This window comes from Oryctolagus cuniculus, chromosome 10 (assembly GCF_964237555.1).
Source record: "Oryctolagus cuniculus chromosome 10, mOryCun1.1, whole genome shotgun sequence".
NCBI lineage: Eukaryota > Metazoa > Chordata > Mammalia > Lagomorpha > Leporidae > Oryctolagus > Oryctolagus cuniculus.
This window is the reverse complement of record NC_091441.1, coordinates 114,007,244-114,024,920: the sequence shown is the minus strand read 5'-3', so window position 1 is coordinate 114,024,920 and position 17,677 is coordinate 114,007,244. Positions and strand designations below refer to the sequence as shown.

The window sequence follows — 17,677 nt, the reverse complement described above, 5'->3', positions numbered from 1 at the left end:
AGTATCTTCTCCTTGGTGAGGATTTCCCTGACTGATCCTTCACCCCAGTTACTCACTTGTCACTTCAGTTTGTTTTACTTCCTTCATAACAGAGGTCAGCAAACTTTTGGTATAAAAAGCCATACTATAGCCTACCAGCCTAATCTAGCCTACTCCATGTTTTGGTATGGTTTGTAAGCCAAGAATGGTTTTTAACATAGTTCTTTAATACCTAGAGGAAGAGAAATTAAAATTTTAACAAGTGAAAATTTTAGGAAATTCAAATTTCAGAGTCTGAACTCTAACTGGTATATGGACGTATCAGGCCCCGTACTACCTGTGGTTGCTCTGGCACTGAAACAGAATTACTAGTTGGAACAAAGGTAGTACAACCCATAAAGGATAAAATATTTACTTTCTTGTCCTATAAAAAAAAATAAGGTTTACCAACTGCTGGCTTATATCATTATCTAAAATGATCTTATTTGTTTGCTTGTTTGATCAATTTTCTTCATTCCCACAAAGAAAAAAGTTAACGAGGTCAAAGGCTCTGTATGTTTTGTTCCCCCACTGTAGTGCTGGTACTCAAGAAAAAAATCCAAGGGGCTGTAGTCGTGGCTAGAAAGTTAAGCCTCCACATGTGACACCTGCATCCCACAGGAGTGTGGGTTCAAGACCTCAAGAAGTGGAAGATGGCCCAAGGGTTTGGGACCCTGCACACATGTGGAAAACCCAGAAGTAGTTCCAGGCTCCTGGCTTCGGCCTGGCCCAGTCCCAGTCCTTGTGGCCATTTGGGGAGTGAACCAATAGATTTAAGATCTCTTTCTCTCCCTAACTCTGCCTTTCAAAATATTTTTTAAAATAAAGTTAAAAATCCTGGAAAAAAGTAAAGGCCTAACAGATACTTGATGAACAAATTCATGAACGAATCTTAAATGCTACTGTGAGGAATTTAAATTTAAGTCCTCAGCCATTATCGGTTTTATGACAGGCATAAAAACTCTTGGAGATAAAGGGAAACAGAAGCAGACAGAAAGACCAAACAGCTTAAAGTAATGGTGATCACCGACCCGTCCAGGGCACTGGAGCTCTTTATTAAACTGTGTATTACAGGTTTTCCTGCTCATAAGAGTCTCTCAACGACCAAAGTGTCACAACACTGTCAGCTGAGTGTGCTTCTGTTTACCTTAACATGCAAATACTCTGAGAAATCTCACTTCCTATACATAGAACACAGCACCAATAAGGGCTTAATAAACGCTCATCATTCTAACGGATCTAGATCACGTGCTAATGAATTTTTAATGTCTAAATTTTTTCAGTGCTGAGCAGCACTCTGTCAGCAGCTGAAAACTCTAGAAATTAAAAGGTTACCGCCCACAGCCCAGAAGCAGCTTTTAAATCATTCTATACTAGCCAGAGAGTGGGTGTGTGATTTCAAAAAAAAAAAAAAAAAAAGCCAACTCAGTTGGTGGGGGACGGACGAGGTATTATGGAGTTAAAACCCCACTGCCAAGCCTCGACTGTTACATGACACTGGTAAAACTACCACCTACTAACAATTTGAGTCTCAACCTTCTAATCTACAAATAGAAAAAAAAAAAAAAAAAAAAGCCCACCTCCAGGAGGAATTTTATGTCACTAACACTTTAATAAGGATCCTTTCCTCCAGGCTTTGCAAAGCTAGGTACTTCAAAAGGCAAAGGTTTGGTTTAACCAGTCACTTCCAAATTTAAGATACTGAAGGGACGGCACGCATAAATCAAAGCTGTGTTTATTTTAAAGCAGCAACCTGCTTCTTGGGCCCTGAGTTTTCTTTCCAATAAGCTAACAGAGGAATTCAGGTCTTTCACAGAGATGCTTATCCTACAGGTAACTGATGAATATGTCACACTCAGAGCAACCATTTTGGATGGGGGGGGGGGGTCATCTTTCTTTTCTCTGTGACAGACAAGTGAGGGTCAACAGCACTGGCTAGGACCCACCAAGACGAAGGGCAAGCAGGGAGAAATCAGCTAACACTTCAGGCGAGCTGCTTGAACCGACTCCGCAGCGGGCTCACCTGGGGGACCCTCACCACCAGCGTAGTCAAGGGATGACTCAAACCAACCACTACAGGCACCTTCGCTTAGGCTGAGCTATGAACGCAGCTCTGGCCCTCCAGGGACAGTTCAACTCCCTGCGCGCGTCTCCCCCGCCTACAAGCACGGAGAAGGGCACCGCGGGGCCGGCCAGCCAGCCGAGACCCACCGCCCGCCCCGCACCACCCGTCCCCCGCCCCGCACAGCGGGCCCTCCTCTCCCTCAAACACCAAGTGCAAGAGCCCACACGAACGGTGCAAGGCTGGCTTCAGGGGCCGATGGCGGAGGGCTGGTGGGCAACTTCCGGGGACGCCAGGGCCAGTGCGTGCTCGGAAGACCCCGGAGCGGGGAGCCAGCTCCCCAACAGTCTCTCGGGCCTTGGCCCAGCTCCTCGCACGCCCCTCCCTCACCTCGGCCCTGCAGGCGGCGGCCGCGGAGGGGGAGGGGGAGGGGAACCCCAGGGTCACGCTGACAGCGGGATGAGCCCGGCAAGAACGAGGCCCGGCGGGATGCTGGGGGTCGAGTCCTAGGCCCGGGGCTTCAGCTGGGAACGGGGGCGACCGAGGGTCCCAGCAGCGCCAGGCCGCGAGCGAGGCCGGGCCGGCGTCGGCGGCAGCGCCGCCGGGCCCCGCTCCCTCACGACTCACCCCACCCACGGCAGAGGGGCCGTGAGGGGCCGCGGCCGCCGCCGGCGTCCGGGGCGGGGGCGCTCACTCACCGGCGGGGAGGGGAGGAGCAGCCGGCGTCTCCGCCAGCGCCGCGGCTCGAGCTCAAGCGCCGGCTCCTGCCGCTGCGGCCGCCGAGCCGGGTCCATCCCCCCAACCACCCCCCTCCCGACCCTCCCCCCGCGCCGTCGCAGCCGCCGCCGCCGCCGCCGCCGCCGCTGCCTTAACCCCGGGCGCGGGTGCGCGAACCGGCGCGAGGGAACGAGAGCGCGCGCGCCCCCACCGTCGCCGCTGCGGCCGCCCACAACCTCCGCCCCCGGCCGACGGCGCACGCGCAGAGCGCAGGGCGAGCGTGCGCGCGTCACCGGCGACGGGGACGGGCCCCCTGGGAGGCGTGGCCTCGGCCGCAATCGGCCCGCCCACGCGGCGGGGCAGGTGGGCGGGGCCACGCCGCCGGAGCTGTCGCGGGGCCGCTCCAGGTGCGCTGTTCTCGGCGGACAGCTTCGGGAAGCGAGCTCGTCTGGGTTGACCCAGGTCCTGGAGAACGACGTCCCTGAGCGACGCAAGTTTGAGCGGGTGTCTGGTCGCCGCTCCGGGCCTTGGGCGACAAGGCCTTGCACGCAGCAGGCTGTGGGTCAGGGGGGCGGCTGTGATCCGTCCGCGTCCGGTGTGTGCAGGCAGGCACCGCAGCCGCCAGCGCGTGCCCTGGTTCTCCCCGCGCTCAGGCTGGATTCTCTCCGTTCCTCGGTTAGGCACTGGGCCTTTCCCGTGTGCTGTGGAGCTGCGTTGGGAGCGGCCGGCCAGGGCGGCGGCGGGGCGCTGCGGGTTAGGCGACGTCCCGGGAGGCCCGCATCCCACTGGGCGCCGTTTCCAGGCCCGGCTGATGTCCTGGGAAGGCAGCAGAAGAGGGCCCGAGTGCTGGAGCCCTTGCACCCTTGTGGGAGGCCGGGAGGGAGTTCCTGGCTCCTGGCTCTGGCCTGGCTCAGCTCGGGCCTTTGCAACTATTTTGTACAGAACCGCGGGATGGAAAGTCTCCCTGCAACTCTACCTTTCAAGTAAATAAATCTTTAAAAAAGACTTTGGGATTTGCCGGCAGTGAAATTGCTCAGGAGCACACAGGGGGCCAGGGCGGGTGCAGGGGCCAGGGAACGTGGCGGTGCAGCGGGGCACTATTTAAGGGTAAAGTGGGCCGGACCTGATGATGGGTTGGATGAATTGGGTGAAGAGTGGTTAGGTAGGAAGTTAGGAATAACGGAGGGGGGCGGGGGGAGGGCTGTGTGACATAAGGCAAACTAAGGATCTGCAGATGCTCAAGGCATGCCTTGGCAGGCAGCAGCCCAGGGTGTCACACTGCAGACCTCTCTGGTGGGCTCAGCCTCCCCCCAAGAAGGCTCCCAGGAGGATCCTCTCCCTCAGCACCAGTCTTTAGCTGCCTGACAGCATGGAGCAATAAAGCCTTTACCTCTCCGCTCCAAGGCAGGCCCCAGGTGGGCTCCCCCGTCCCACAGCGCTGAGTGGTGACCCCTGGGAGGAATTTCACCTAGTGCACACTCAGCAAGCACTGTTCCGGGGGGGGGGGGGAATGGCGGGAAGAACTGCACCCCTTTACCTCATAAGCTTTCAGCTCTTTCCTGAGCCGCCCACCTGTCAGGCGGACTCTGCCCCTTACACCATGTGACCTTGCCTTCCCCAGTCTGAGTGACTGGCACGCTCTCAGATGCTGTCCCATCCGTTCTGCCGGATCCCCTACCCCCAATAAGCCTCGCCACCTTGCTGGCCACGGCTCTCTGTCTCACGCCTGAAGTCTCCCTTTGCAAAGAAAAGAACCTACTCCACCCATCTCTGCTGGCAGAGTGAAGGGCTGACTCAGACTTGAGGGTGAGAGGAGGGCTGCAGATACAGACTTCATTACTTCAGCCCTGAAGGAAGCCCCTGAGGAGAGGAATTCAAAATAGATGATAAACCTAAATATAAAAGCTAAAGCAATAAAAATGCTTAGCACAAAACAGAAGAAGTCTTGTGACTGAGGACAGGAAAATATTTCTTCACAAAAGCGTGAACCATAAATGATACGATTGGCACGTTGAATGTTATCAAAATTACACTGGGGCTGTTTGAAAGACACTGTTAAGAAAGTGAGAGACAAGCCACAGAGAGGGGAATTTGCAATACATCATATCTGAGAAAGTTCTTGTATTTGGAACATACACACACCTCTTCAAACTGAAGAACACAAACAACACAGTAAAACAATGGCAGAAGGTTTTAGTAAATACTTCACAAGCTACAAACATGGCCAGTGAGCAACAAAAAAATGCTCAACCTCTTTAGCTAGGGATTTGCAAATTAAAACTGCAGTGAGGGGCTGCATCTCGTGCATGGGAAACCCACGGCCCATATCAGAGTGCCTGGGATAGGGTGCCAGTTCTGCTTCTGAGTAGCTTCCTGCTAATGCACACCATGGGAGGCAGCAGGCGATGGATGGCCCTAGTACTTAGGTCTGCCAGGCATGTGGGAGACCCAGACTGAGTTCCAAAATCCTGGCATTGGCCCGGGCTCAGCTGTTGTAGACATTTGGAGAGTGAACCAGCACATGGAAATCTTTTTCTCTTTCCCTTTCTCTCTCTCCCTATCCCTGCCCTCTGCCTTTCAAATAAGTTTTTAAAAATCTGAAAATTAAAATTTTAAAAATGCAATGACATACCACTATAATCTCATTAGAATGCTAGAATTAGACTTTTGATCCAGCAATCAGATGTATGCAGATCTCCTTAATCAAATCTGATCCCCAAATAAACACAATAACAAAGTTACAGTTGCACCTGATACATGGGTGATCTTACAAGAAAAAACATAACACTTTCCCCCAAAGAGGATATAAAGTCTTTGAGTGATATCCTTTCTCCACTTTTAATATTTAGTAATTAACTACAATATCAAGTTAGCTGTTATTAATACATCTCCATGTGCAGCAGCTGCTGAATTTCTCCCTAAGTCATGGGGACCAATCACTTTGATGATACTTCAAAAGTTTGTGGAAAACGAAATGAAAAGATTTTGTTGTAAACAATTTCAAACCCACACATGAGGGGGAGCTGCAAAAAAGTTCATGGAAAATGTATGTTATGAGGAAACTATGCATCGCATGGATGTAATGTATTTTTTTTACCTGTTGATAGGTATGGTATAAGTTATTTCTAGTTTTTTGATACTGTAAATAAAGTTACTATAAATATTGTTTCACATATATTCACACAGATGGGTATTTTCCTTTATCTTAGGTAAAATACTTATATCAAATTCTTTTATTATTTTTTAAGATCTTATTTATTTTAAAGGCAAAGTTATAGAGAGAGGGAGAGACAGAGAGATGTCAAATTCTTTTTGATAACAACCAGACTACAGACCCCCAGTTCTTCAATTAATATACAAATATAAATGTTGCTGTGAAGGTATTTTTGTAGTTGTGAATAAAGTCCATACTAAGTCATATTTTTTTTAAGATTTATTCATTTATTTGAAAGGCAGAGTAACAAAGAGAGGGAGAGGCAGAGAGCGCTTCCATCCACTTTTTCAACCCCTAAACGGCTACAACAGCCAGGTCTGGGTCAGGCCGAAGCCAGGAGCCTGGAACTCCATCCAGGTCTCCCACATGGGTGGCAGGGGACCAAGTACTTGGGCCACACTCCACTACCTTCCAAGGCACATAAGCAGGAAGCTGGATCCGAAGTGGAGCAGCCAGGACTCAAACTGGCACTTGAATACCAAGTGTTGGCTGTGCCACAATGCCAACCTCCATACTAATTAAGTAAGGAAGATTATCCCAGATAATCGGATTGGGCCAGATCCAGTCAGTGGATAGTCTAAACCCGGAGCTGAAGCTTCCCTGAAGAAGATTCTGCCTGTAGACAGCAGCTTCAGCCTGGCTTAAGAGTTCAGCCCACTCTTCCTGCCTGCCCTGTGGATTTCATATTTGCTTACTCAGCAGTCTGCCAATGCTGCTCTTGCAAAAGTGAATTTCTTAAAATAAATGTCTCACTATGTGTCTCCAGCTGACTCTGCTTCTCAAGTTCTGACTGAGACAGACTTTGGTATCAGAAGCGGTGTGCTAGACTCTAGAAAGAATCTAGAGGACCAGAATCTTAAGGACAAGTTTTCTGCATTGTTCTGGGTTTTTTTGAATTGGTTCTCTACTATGATTAAAATGAAAGTCACTATAGGCATTGTGGTGCAGTGGATTAAGCTGCGGCTTGGGACCCCATCATCCCACATCTAAATGCTGGGTCAGGTCCCAGCTACTCTGCTTTCGATCCAGCTTCCTGCTGATATGCCGGAGAGGCCAGCAGAGGATAGCTCAAGGTTTTGTGTCCCTGCCACCCATGTGACAGATCCAGATGGAACTCCTGGCTTTGACCCGCCCAGGCCTCTCTCGAATTCTACCTTTCAAATGAATAAGTAAAATCTAAAATAAATAAATAAATAACATAAAAAATAAAGGCACTACTGACTTCATATGCAGTGCCAAAGCATGACGAAGCACTACATACTCCTCATCAAATACTTGCAGAAAGCAACCTTCTGAGTGACCACGCATTTGCCACCTTGAAGTGTTTTTGTCAAACTAAGGCCTATCAGCACCCATGGTCAAGCATCTCAAACAGGCAGGGTCCCAACTGCTTGAGCCACCGCATGCTGCCTCCCAAGGTCTGTATCAGCAGGAAGCTGGAGTCTGGAGCCAGAGCCAGGTATTGAACCCCAGGTATTCCAGTATGGGACACAGGTGTCTTAGCCAGCATCTCAACCCTAGGCTAAATGTCTGCTCCAGATGCACTGTGGGGAGACACATTTCCTCTGGCTTGATGCCGTCCCCACCATTTGCTATTACTGCAGTGTTTCTGTACCACGCAGGGTACCAATCATGGTTCCCTCTGAACCCTGTGGTCTGAAAGAGGGAGTACTGGCCTGCAGAATCCTGGACATCATGGTATATTGCTCCTTGCAAGGACCTGGGAATGTTCCCCTCAGCACTGCTGGACAATGATTCCTACCCTCTGTGAACAAGAGGAACAGAAAATCATCTTTCTAGAAGCAGTGGAGATTTTTAACTGACCCCTCCTTGGGTGACCTCCAAGTCTGCAGAAAAACCGGTATTTGCCCACAAATTAAGACTAAAAAATCCATGGCCGGAGTCACGGCTCACTTGGCTAATCCTCTGCCTGCGGCACCGGAACCCTGGGTTCTAGTCCCTGTTGGGGCGCTGGATTCTATCCCAGTTGCTCCTCTTCCAGTCCAGCTCTCTGCTGTGGCCCGGGAGGGCAGTGGAGGATGGCCCAAGTCCTTGGGCCCTGCACCCGCATGGGAGACCAGGAAGAAGCACCTGGCTCCTGGCTTCGGATCGGCGCAGTGCCATCCGTAGTGGCCATTTGGGGGGTGAACCAACAGAAAAGGAAGACCTTTCTCTCAGTTTCTCTCTCTCTCACTGTCTAACTCTGCCTGTCAAAAAAAAAAAAAAAAAAAGACTAAAATATCCTGCAGTAGCAAATACTTTCAGATGGGAACATTTTGGGGGGATTTTTGTCACAACTGGAAAAACGTTATTGATAATTTTTCATTAATATTTACAAAATCAAGCTAAACAAAAATAATCTGAGAAACCAGAAAAACAGGCCAGGGCTGCACAGAGAAGTGGAAAGGACAGCACTGCAATAGGTGATCCCTGCAAAAATGTTCTGTACCACCCTGTAGTTCTTTACTTTTTTTTTTTTTTTTTTTTTTATAGGCAGAATTAGACAGTGAGAGAGAGAGACAGAGAGAAAGGTCTTCCTTTGCGGTTGGTTCACCCCCCAAATGGCTGCTATGGCTGGTGCGCTGCGCCAATCCGAAGGCAGGAGCCAGGTGCTTCTCCTGGTCTCCCATGGGGTGCAGGGCCCAAGCACTTGGGCCATCCTCCACTGCACTCCCTGGCCACAGCAGAGAGCTGGCCTGGAAGAGGAGCAACCGGGACAGAATCCGGCGCCCCAACCGGGACTAGAACCCGGTGTGCCGGCGCTGCAAGGCAGAGGATTAGCCTAGTGAGCCGCGGCACTGACCTGCAGTTCTTCTTTTAAGGACCTTTGAATTTGATGGTGAGCAATACTGTCAAAATCTTCTTTGGTGTTAGTGAACTTTAAAAACATCTTCCGGCCGGCGCCGCGGCTCAATAGGCTAATCCTCCGCCTAGCGGCGCCGGCACACCGGGTTCTAGTCCCGGTCGGGGCGCCGGATTCTGTCCCGGTTGCCCCTCTTCCAGGCCAGCCCTCTGCTGTGGCCAGGGAGTGCAGTGGAGGATGGCCCAGGTGCTTGGGCCCTGCACCCCATGGGAGACCAGGAAAAGCACCTGGCTCCTGGCTCCTGCCATCGGATCAGCGCGGTGCGCCGGCCGCAGCGCGCCGGCCGCGGCGGCCATTGGAGGGTGAACCAACGGCAAAGGAAGACCTTTCTCTCTGTCTCTCTCTCTCACTGTCCACTCTGCCTGTCAAAAAAAATAAATAAATAAATAAAAACATCTTCCATGCTGCGTTCAAGTCCTGGCTGCGGCTCCAGCTCCCACTTCCAGCCTCTTGTTGATACAGTCTCTGGGAGGCAGCAGTGATAGCTGAGGTGACTGCGTTCCTGCCACCCACGTGGAAGACTGGGGTTGAGAACTCAGCCCAAGTCTGGTTATTACAGGCATATGGGAATTTAACCAGAAGGTTTCTGTCCTCTCTCTCAAATGAAAGAAAAGTTATGAAGAAATATATATGAGGTAAGTGTTCTGCAGTATGTCAGGGTAGGCCACCACGTGGGACGCCTACCACATCTCAGATGTGAGTACCTTGTTTGAGTCCCAGGTGATACTGATAATGCTGGTCCAGGCACCACCTCTTGGGTAGTAAGGATCTAGATTAGAAGACTAAAAAGGTCACCTGCAGGATCTCAGTCCCACTGCAGGTCAACTTGGTCGAAGTCTTCATTTTAACTTGATCCCCAGGAACTTCAAATGCATTTTGCAGTTTGAAAAGACTGGACTCAATGACATCTGTAATTGGAAGTATTACAGTACACATAAGCTGCCACTATTAAAAACCAACAAATCACATGGACTAATGAACATTAGCTGTTATAATATCAAGGTAAAAGAACTCAAAATAACTAAAAACCCTTAGTTGTTTACTAAAATGTGACTTAACTTCTGCTGAAGTGTTGTAAGACCTTTGCAGCAATAATTTGCCACATTTCCAAATACTCTTGTGTTTTTTGGTACATCCATCACTTTGCTAATATGGGTAGCCAGTAAAGCATGTAGCTTCACAAAATTAAAATGTTAAGTTAAGACCTACAGTGACCAAAAGAGGCTGTCATATTTTGTGATCATGATACATGGTAGCAAGAAAGCACTGAAACTGTCAACGATTTAATTTCTATGACAGCAAGACAAATAACGGTTGCACAGAAAATTATCATATGCCAGAGACTGCATTTCTTATTATTGTGCCAGTTTCTGTTTCTCACCTCGAGGTCTTTGCTTGTGCTGTTTCCTGTGTGCGGTACACCTTCCTCTCTAAAAGTTGGTCTTTCAAGTCCCAGGTGAAGGGTCATTTCCTCGGGAGACCTTCTGTGACCCTATTGACCAGATCAGCTTCTCATGATAAAACTCCCAGAGCGTGCAATTTCCCCTTTCTTAGTTCAACATACTCATAACTTCCCCCTTAAATGTCTACCTTCCTCTGGACTGTGAGCTCCTCAAGTATAGGGACCCTGACTCTGTTTTTTTTTAATATATATTTATTTAAAGAGCAGAGCAACTGAAATAGATGGAAAGGGAGAGAGAGAGAGAGAGGAAAGGAGGGAAAGGGGGAGAGAGGGGGGAGAGAGGGGGAGAGAGGGGGAGAGAGGGGGAGAGAGGGGGAGAGAGGGAGAGAGAGGGAGAGAGAGGGAGAGAGAGGGAGAGAATATCTTCCATTTACTTGTTCACTCCCCAATGGCTACAACAGCCAGGTTTGGGCCAGGCTGTAGCCAGGAGTCAAGAACTGGCAGGGGCTCAAGTACTTGGCCATCCTCCCCTGCCTTCCCAGGTGCATTGGCAGCAAACTGGAGAAGCTGAGACTTGAACTGGCACTTCGATATGGGATGGTGGCATCACAAGTGGCAGGTTAACTCACTATGCCATAACACTGGCCCTGTCTATTATTCTGAACTCAACTGATTCTGTGTGTATTCTTAAGGCTCAACCAATATTTACTGAATTAACAAATGAACGGTGACATTCCTACTACGTGAAGTATAATCATGTTTTTTATTTGTATAACCCTTTGCTCTTCTTAGAACATTTTACTTCTGTTGTCCCATCTGAGGCTCCAAAGACCTGGAGCTACCTAGTTAGCCTGTCTCAGCCCTATGGATGCATACGCAATATCCCGTGTTTTAAGCTTCAGCATGGCCCACTTTCCTGTGTCTTGCCACCTCACACCTGTGTCTTGGGCAAGTTACTTCATTTCTCTGTGCCCCAATTCCTTCATTTGACCTTATCTGGTAGGTACAGTAACAGGTGGACATGAATATATACTCTTGGAGGACTTGGCATGATGCAAGACACCTAACAAATGTTAGCTATTTTGTTACTGTGAATATCCAGAGTCTCTTTGGCTATGATGCCCTATGCAGGATTCAGTGTCTTTGGGCAGGCCTTTGGCCTTGTGGTTAAGCGGCCAGACGGGATGCCCACATCCCACATCAGGGTCTGACTCCTGGCTCCGCCCCCTATTCCAACTTCTTGCTGATGTGCACCCTGGGAAGCAGTAGGTGAGGCTCAAGTAACTGGACTCCTGCCACTCATCTGAGACATCTGGACTGCTTCTGGCTCCAGGCCCCTCGATTTCACCTGGCCTAGCCCTGGCCATTGCAGGCACTTGTAGAGTGAACCAGCAGAGGAGAGTTCTCTCTCTCTCTCTCTCTCTCTTGTTGTCTCTCTCTCTCTCTCCTCAAATAAATAAAATAAAATAAATAATAATGAGACTGGATGTCCCCGACATTTTATTGAGGGGAAGAATCCCAACTCAAAAGATCTCATACCATGTTATTCCAGGATATGAGGTTCAAGGACAGATGATGACAGAGGTATCTGAATAGTACGGGATAGCAGTGAGCACGCGGACTGGAAGGGATGTGCAGACTTCTCAGTGTTCTGCATTCTGATTTGGCTGTGCTTTCACAGGTGAGTTTGTGTGTGCAAGTGTGTCCTTAAGATTTTTGTACTTTATGCGATATATCTCATTTTATTTTTTTAAAGATTTACTTATTTGAAAGTCAGAGTTACACAGAGAGAGGAGAGGCAGAGAGAGAAAGACAGGTCTTCCATCCAATGGTTCACTGTCCAATTGGCCACACTGCGTCAATCTAAAGCCAGGATCCAGGAGCTTCCTGCAGGTCTTATCTCATGGGTGCAGGGGCCCAAGGACTTGGGCCATCAACTACTGATTTCCCAGGTCACAGCAGAGAGCTGGATTGGAAGTGGAGCAGCCAGGTCTCAAACCAGCACCTATATGGGATGCCTGCACTTCAGGCCAGGGTGTTAACCCACTGCGGCACAGTGCCGGCCCCTGTATCTCATTTTAAAAGAAGATTTATTTATTTGAAAGGGAGGGTTAAAGAGAAGGGGAAGATAGCAAAAAGGAGAGGGAGAGAGAGAAAGATATCTTCATCTACTGGTTCACTCCCCAAATGGCTGCTGAAGCAAGGAACTCCATCCAGGTCTCCTACGTTGGTAGCAGGGACCCAAGCACTTAGGCTACATTCCTCTGCTTTCCCAGGAGCATTAGCAGGGAGCTGGATCAGAAGTGGAGCAGCCAGAACTCAGAACCACCACTCATATGGTATGCTGGCGTCAGAGGTGGCTTAACCTGCTCTACCACATGCCAACCTTTATATCTCATTTTAAAGGTGACTGCTCCTCTTATTTAATTTTCTAAAATTCTGCTTGTTTGGGATGCAAAGAGACAACAGATAGAGCACCTCTCTACTGGTCAATTCCTCAAAGGCCACTCGAGCCAGAAGCCAGGAATTCAATCCAGGTGTCCCATGTAGACAGCAGGAACCCAAACAGCTTGGATTTAAATCTCGCCTCTACGCCTAGCATCTTCATGCTCTTGGACATTCTTCTTCTTATTTTCTTTTTCTTTTTTTCTTTTTTTCTTTTTTTTTTGACAGGCAGAGTGGACAGTGAGAGAGAGAGAAAGGTCTTCCTTTTGCCATTGGTTCACCCTCCAATGGCCGCCATGGCTGGCATGCTGTGGCCGGCAGACCACGATGATCCGATGGCAGGAGCCAGGTACTTCTCCTGGTCTCCCATGGGGTGCAGGGCCCAAGCACTTGGGCCATCCTCCACTGCACTCCCTGGCCACAGCAGAGAGCTGGCCTGGAAGAGGGGCAACCAGGACAGAATCCGGCGCCCCGACCGGGACTAGAACCCGGTGTGCCGGTGCCGCAAGGCAGAGGATTAGCCTAGTGAGCCGCGGCGCCGGCTTCATTCTTCTTCTTATTATTTTACTTTCTAATTTGGCAAATAATTTTAAATTTATTGAATATTTTCAATAAAAGTCAGGGAACTCCTGGTAAACCCTTAACCCAGACTAAACAGTTTCTAACACAGTACTGGTAGCAGCAATGGGGGAAATAGGTTCTTGTCTTCATGCAAGACAGAATTCAGGAGGCCAGTGCTGTGGCATAGCAGGTAAAGCCACTGTCTGCAGTGCCAGCATCCCATATGGGCACCAGTTCGAGTCCCAACTGCTCCTCTTCCAATCCAGCTTTCTGCTATGGCCTGGGAAAGCAGTAGAAGATGGCCCAAGTGCTTGGGACCCTGCACCCATGTGCAAGCCCAGAGGAAGCTCCTGGCTCCTGGCTTTGGATTGGCCCAGCTCCTACCATTGCGGCCATCTGGGGAGTGAACTAGCAGATGGAAGACCTTTCTCTGTCTCTCCCTCTGTCTGTCTGTACCACCACCTCTCAAATTGAGACAGAGAGCAGGCTAAGCAAGGTGGCAAGGTTTATTGGGCGTAGCGGATCTGTCAGAATGGATGGGATAGGATCTGAGAGTGTGCCCAGTCACTCAGACTGGGGAAGTCAAGGTCACATGGTTTAATGGACAGAATACACCTGACAGGCCAGGCGGGTGGCTCAGGAGGAAGCTGAGAGCTGAGCACAGTCTGTATTCAGACTGGGGCTTATGAGGTAAAGGGGTGCAGTTCTTCCTGCCATTTCCCCTCCCCCTCCCCCTTCCCCTCCCCCTCCTCCTCCAGGAACAGTGCTTGCTGAGTGTGCACTAGGTGAAATTCCTCCCAGGGGTCACCACTCAGCGCTGTGGGACGGGGGAGCCCACCTGGGGCCTGCCTTGGAGGAGGGAGGTAAAGGCTTTATGCTCCATGCTGTCAGGCAGCTAAAGATTGGTGCTGAGGGAGAGGATCCTCCTGGGAGCCTTCTTGGGGGGAGGCTGAGAGCACCCGTGAAGTTACTGCGACTTCGTAGTGTAGAATATTGGGCTGCCTCCCAGATGTGCTTCTGAGAGTCTTCAGATGGCTTGTTTTCCTTAGCGCCCCCACCCCTCAACACACACAGACTATCTTCTAACTTGTGACCTAACAGCACACACACTATTTAGTTGTTCTTTTTCTTTTTTCCAAGCCATTTTACAGGGTGTTGTATACATCTTGCCCCTACCTGGCCCAGTTCCCTTAGGCAAACACAGTGCTGTTATCAAATTCAGTAAACTGAGCACTGATAACCGTACTTTCTGACAATGTGTATTCCAGTCTTCCTACAGGTCTGGGAAGACTTCTAGGGGGAGGTGGTACCTGAACCAGGGCTGAAAGGATGAGCGGAAGTTTGCCAGGTGGCCTGGTGATGGGAGCCCATGCGAGCAGGGATCATGTGCTTGCCTGATACACGGTACCAGAAAAGGTCTTTTAAGATTCCTGGAACAGAGAGCAGATGAAAGCTGAAGAGCTGTAGGTGAAAACGCGATGGGTCCCCAGGGATTCCCTCACCCCTCACTGAGGCCCAGAGGGGAGTGATCGGCCCCCCACTCCTCTGTGACCACAGCCAGGACTTGGGACGCCCTGCCCAGTGCCTTCGGGACTCTGCTCTGAGACACGTGTTGTGAACATGGTTGGGAAGAATGGGGCAGAGAAACACAGTCCTGGCTTTCTGGGGCCTCAGTGGTCCCATCTGCACAACGCAGCAGGGTGAGCAGGAGGAGCCCTGATACACTGTCCAGCCTGGAGCCCAAGGCCATCATCTGGGCCTCAGTTCCCAGACCCAGGCCTCCCACACCCACTTGGGTCTCTGGGCAGGGCGTGGGGGTGCCCAGAGCTGCCAGCAAGTGAGGCCTGAGGGCAGAGTGCAGAGCGGCGGGCGGCGGGACAGGCAGCCAGCCGGCAGGGGCTGATGTGATCCAACCTGGCGGCTCACGGTATTTTTAGGCCTCTGTGCTCACCCCTGCCCCTGGGCTGGAAGCAGATTAGAGAAAAACAAAACAAATGACCTCTGCTTGGCCTGACAAGGCCTCTGAAGGGAAAAAACGACTGAGAAAAACAAAGCAGCCTCTGATTTATTTTTGCTCCTCTTTCGCTCAGCAGTAGGAGCAAGGTCAGGACCCAAGAGGGGGCCCTCCCGATGACCTCACTCCACAGTGGAGGCACCCTGCCTATCTGCTGCTTCTGTCTCTGTGGATTCACCCAGCTGCAGGGGGAAAACAGGGAGGGGAAATCTGCCCTGCCCAAATACAGGCGTTCCTCCTTGTCATTATTCCCTAAACAGGACAGTGTCACAAGCATTTCTAGAGTTTTGACACGGTCTTCGGTTTGTAAGCCACCTGGAGAGGAATTAATGTACACAGGAGGATACCTACAAGTTATATGCACACAGCGGCTTTTTTTATCAGGCACTTGTGCATCCACAGACTGTTATCCATGCAGGCACCTGGAACTAACCCCTGATGGATACGAGGGGCAACTGTACCCCATTCGGGACCCTGAATCGCTTCCTGCCTGCCCCCAGCGAACCACACTGGCCAGTTTCACCCCTCCAGGCACCCTTTATTACATAACAAACACTCCTGTTCCAGGCCCTACCCTCGGCTCTTCCCAAGCCCAGCTCGCTTAAGCCTCAGACAACTGCACTGTTTGCAGACAGACAAGCTGAGGTTCGAGAGAGAAGAAACCTTCCTAGGACCGAAAGCAGCAAGCGCTGGTCCGAAATGCACACGCTCTGGCCTCACAGAACACTCTTGGCCTCCAGGCTGGGCTGCTTCTCTACAGGGGCTGACGCCCTTAAGGCGACCGAAGCCCCTCACCCCAGCTCCCCGAGGTGGATAAGGTCACCCCCACACAGAGGGAGCCTGTTGTCCCCAGGTGCTCCTGATTACCTCCTCTCCCTCTCAGAAGAGCCAGGTGTGGGTACATGTTTCTCAGCCATGCTACCATCACTCCTTCTGACCTGCTTGCTCTTTGGGGCTCCTCTGCTGGGGTTCTAGGGCCTTCTCCCCCTGCTCCTGCCTTCAGCATTCCAAGTAACCCCTCACAGCCTGCTGAGTGCCCGAGGGGGGCTCAGCAGACATCTCTGCACACACCAGGCCCCTTGTCTCCTGTGTCCTCCGCCTCTCATGCAAGGCCCAGGCACAGTCACCTGAATCCCCCATTCTAGTTCTGGATGCTAGCACCCCTCACGCACTAGGCCCAGGGGAGAAAATCCAACCTCCATAATTCCTTCAAAGATGCCTGCTCCGTGCCCTGGAAGAACACGGCAGCTAACACCGCATCACCAGCGCCAACCCGGGACTCGCAGAAGCTCCCGTAAGGCCCTTGGTGGGAGCCAAGAAGGGGGTGGGGAGGCCTCTATGCCAAGACAGAAGCAGTGGACATGGTCTTTTACTTCTGGCCACATTTTAAAGTGAGGTATAAGTCACAGACAGTAGTAACATGCCCAAATCTTAATACGCTTCCCAGGGCTGGCCCTGTGGCACAGCAGGTTAAGCTGCCACCTGCGATGCTGGCATCCCTTGTGAAAGCCAGTTCTAGTCCTAGCTGCGCTGCTTCCAATCCCACTCCCTGCTAACATGCCTGGGAAAGCAAGACGATGGCTCAGCTACATGGGCCTCTGCTCTGAGAGATCTGGAAGGAGGGAGTTACAGGCTCCCGGCTTCAGTTTGCCCCAGCCATGTCTGTTTCAGCCATTTGAGTGAACCAGGAAATGGAAGACTCTCTCTCTCAAATAAGTAAATCTTACACAATAAATAAAGAATGCACTTCCACATGCAAACATACCTGTGCAATCACAACCAGGACAGGAAGCAGAAACCGTCCAGCACCCAAGAAGAGCCCTGCACCTCCCTTCCCACACAGTAGGGCAGCTTAGTTTTCCATGTCCTTGAACTTCACGTAGTGGAATAATGCACTGTATGCTTCTTTGTGTCTGGTTTCTTGCACTCAACAAAATATTGGAGACACTTAATCTTTATTTTCTTTTTTAAAAAAATATTTATCTATTGGGACTGGTGTTGTGGCACAGTGGGTTAAACCACCACCTCCCAGAGTGCTGGCATCCCATACAGGTGCAGGTTCAAGTCCCAGCTGCTCCACTTTCCATTCTAGCTCCCTGCTAATGCACATGGAAAAGCAGCAGGGCCCCTGCACCCATTTGGGAGACCCGGAAGAAGCTCTTGGTTCCTAGCTTCAGCCTGGTCCACCCCGGCCCCCACCTGCAGTGCCGGCATCTCATATGGGTGCCAGTCCGAGTCCTAGCAGCTCCACTTCCAATCTACCTCTCTACTATGGCCTGGGAAGCAGCAGAGGATGGCCCAAGTCCTTGGGCTCCTGCACCCACATGGGAGATCCGGAAGAAGCTCCTGGCTCCTGGCTTCGGATCAGCACAACTCCGGCT

At 50.7% G+C, this 17,677-nt stretch overlaps 1 protein-coding gene across 23 annotated transcripts in view; it reads right to left on the bottom strand.

Annotated features, from left to right (window-relative positions):
- The window catches only part of TMCC1 (transmembrane and coiled-coil domain family 1), a 246,548-nt gene that overhangs the window by 221,719 nt on the left and 7,152 nt on the right, over positions 1-17,677 (bottom strand). For 11 of the 23 annotated variants that reach the window (XM_051851746.2, XM_070051053.1, XM_070051067.1 and 8 more), the window contains exon 1: positions 2,779-2,923. The exons of 1 other annotated variant lie outside the window; for it this stretch is intronic. The gene's annotated coding sequence lies outside the window, so the exon portion shown is untranslated. Of the gene's footprint in view, positions 1-2,778; positions 3,003-17,677 lie in introns of those variants that run through there. 11 more of the 23 variants (XM_070051052.1, XM_070051062.1, XM_070051059.1 and 8 more) reach the window with 6 other exon arrangements.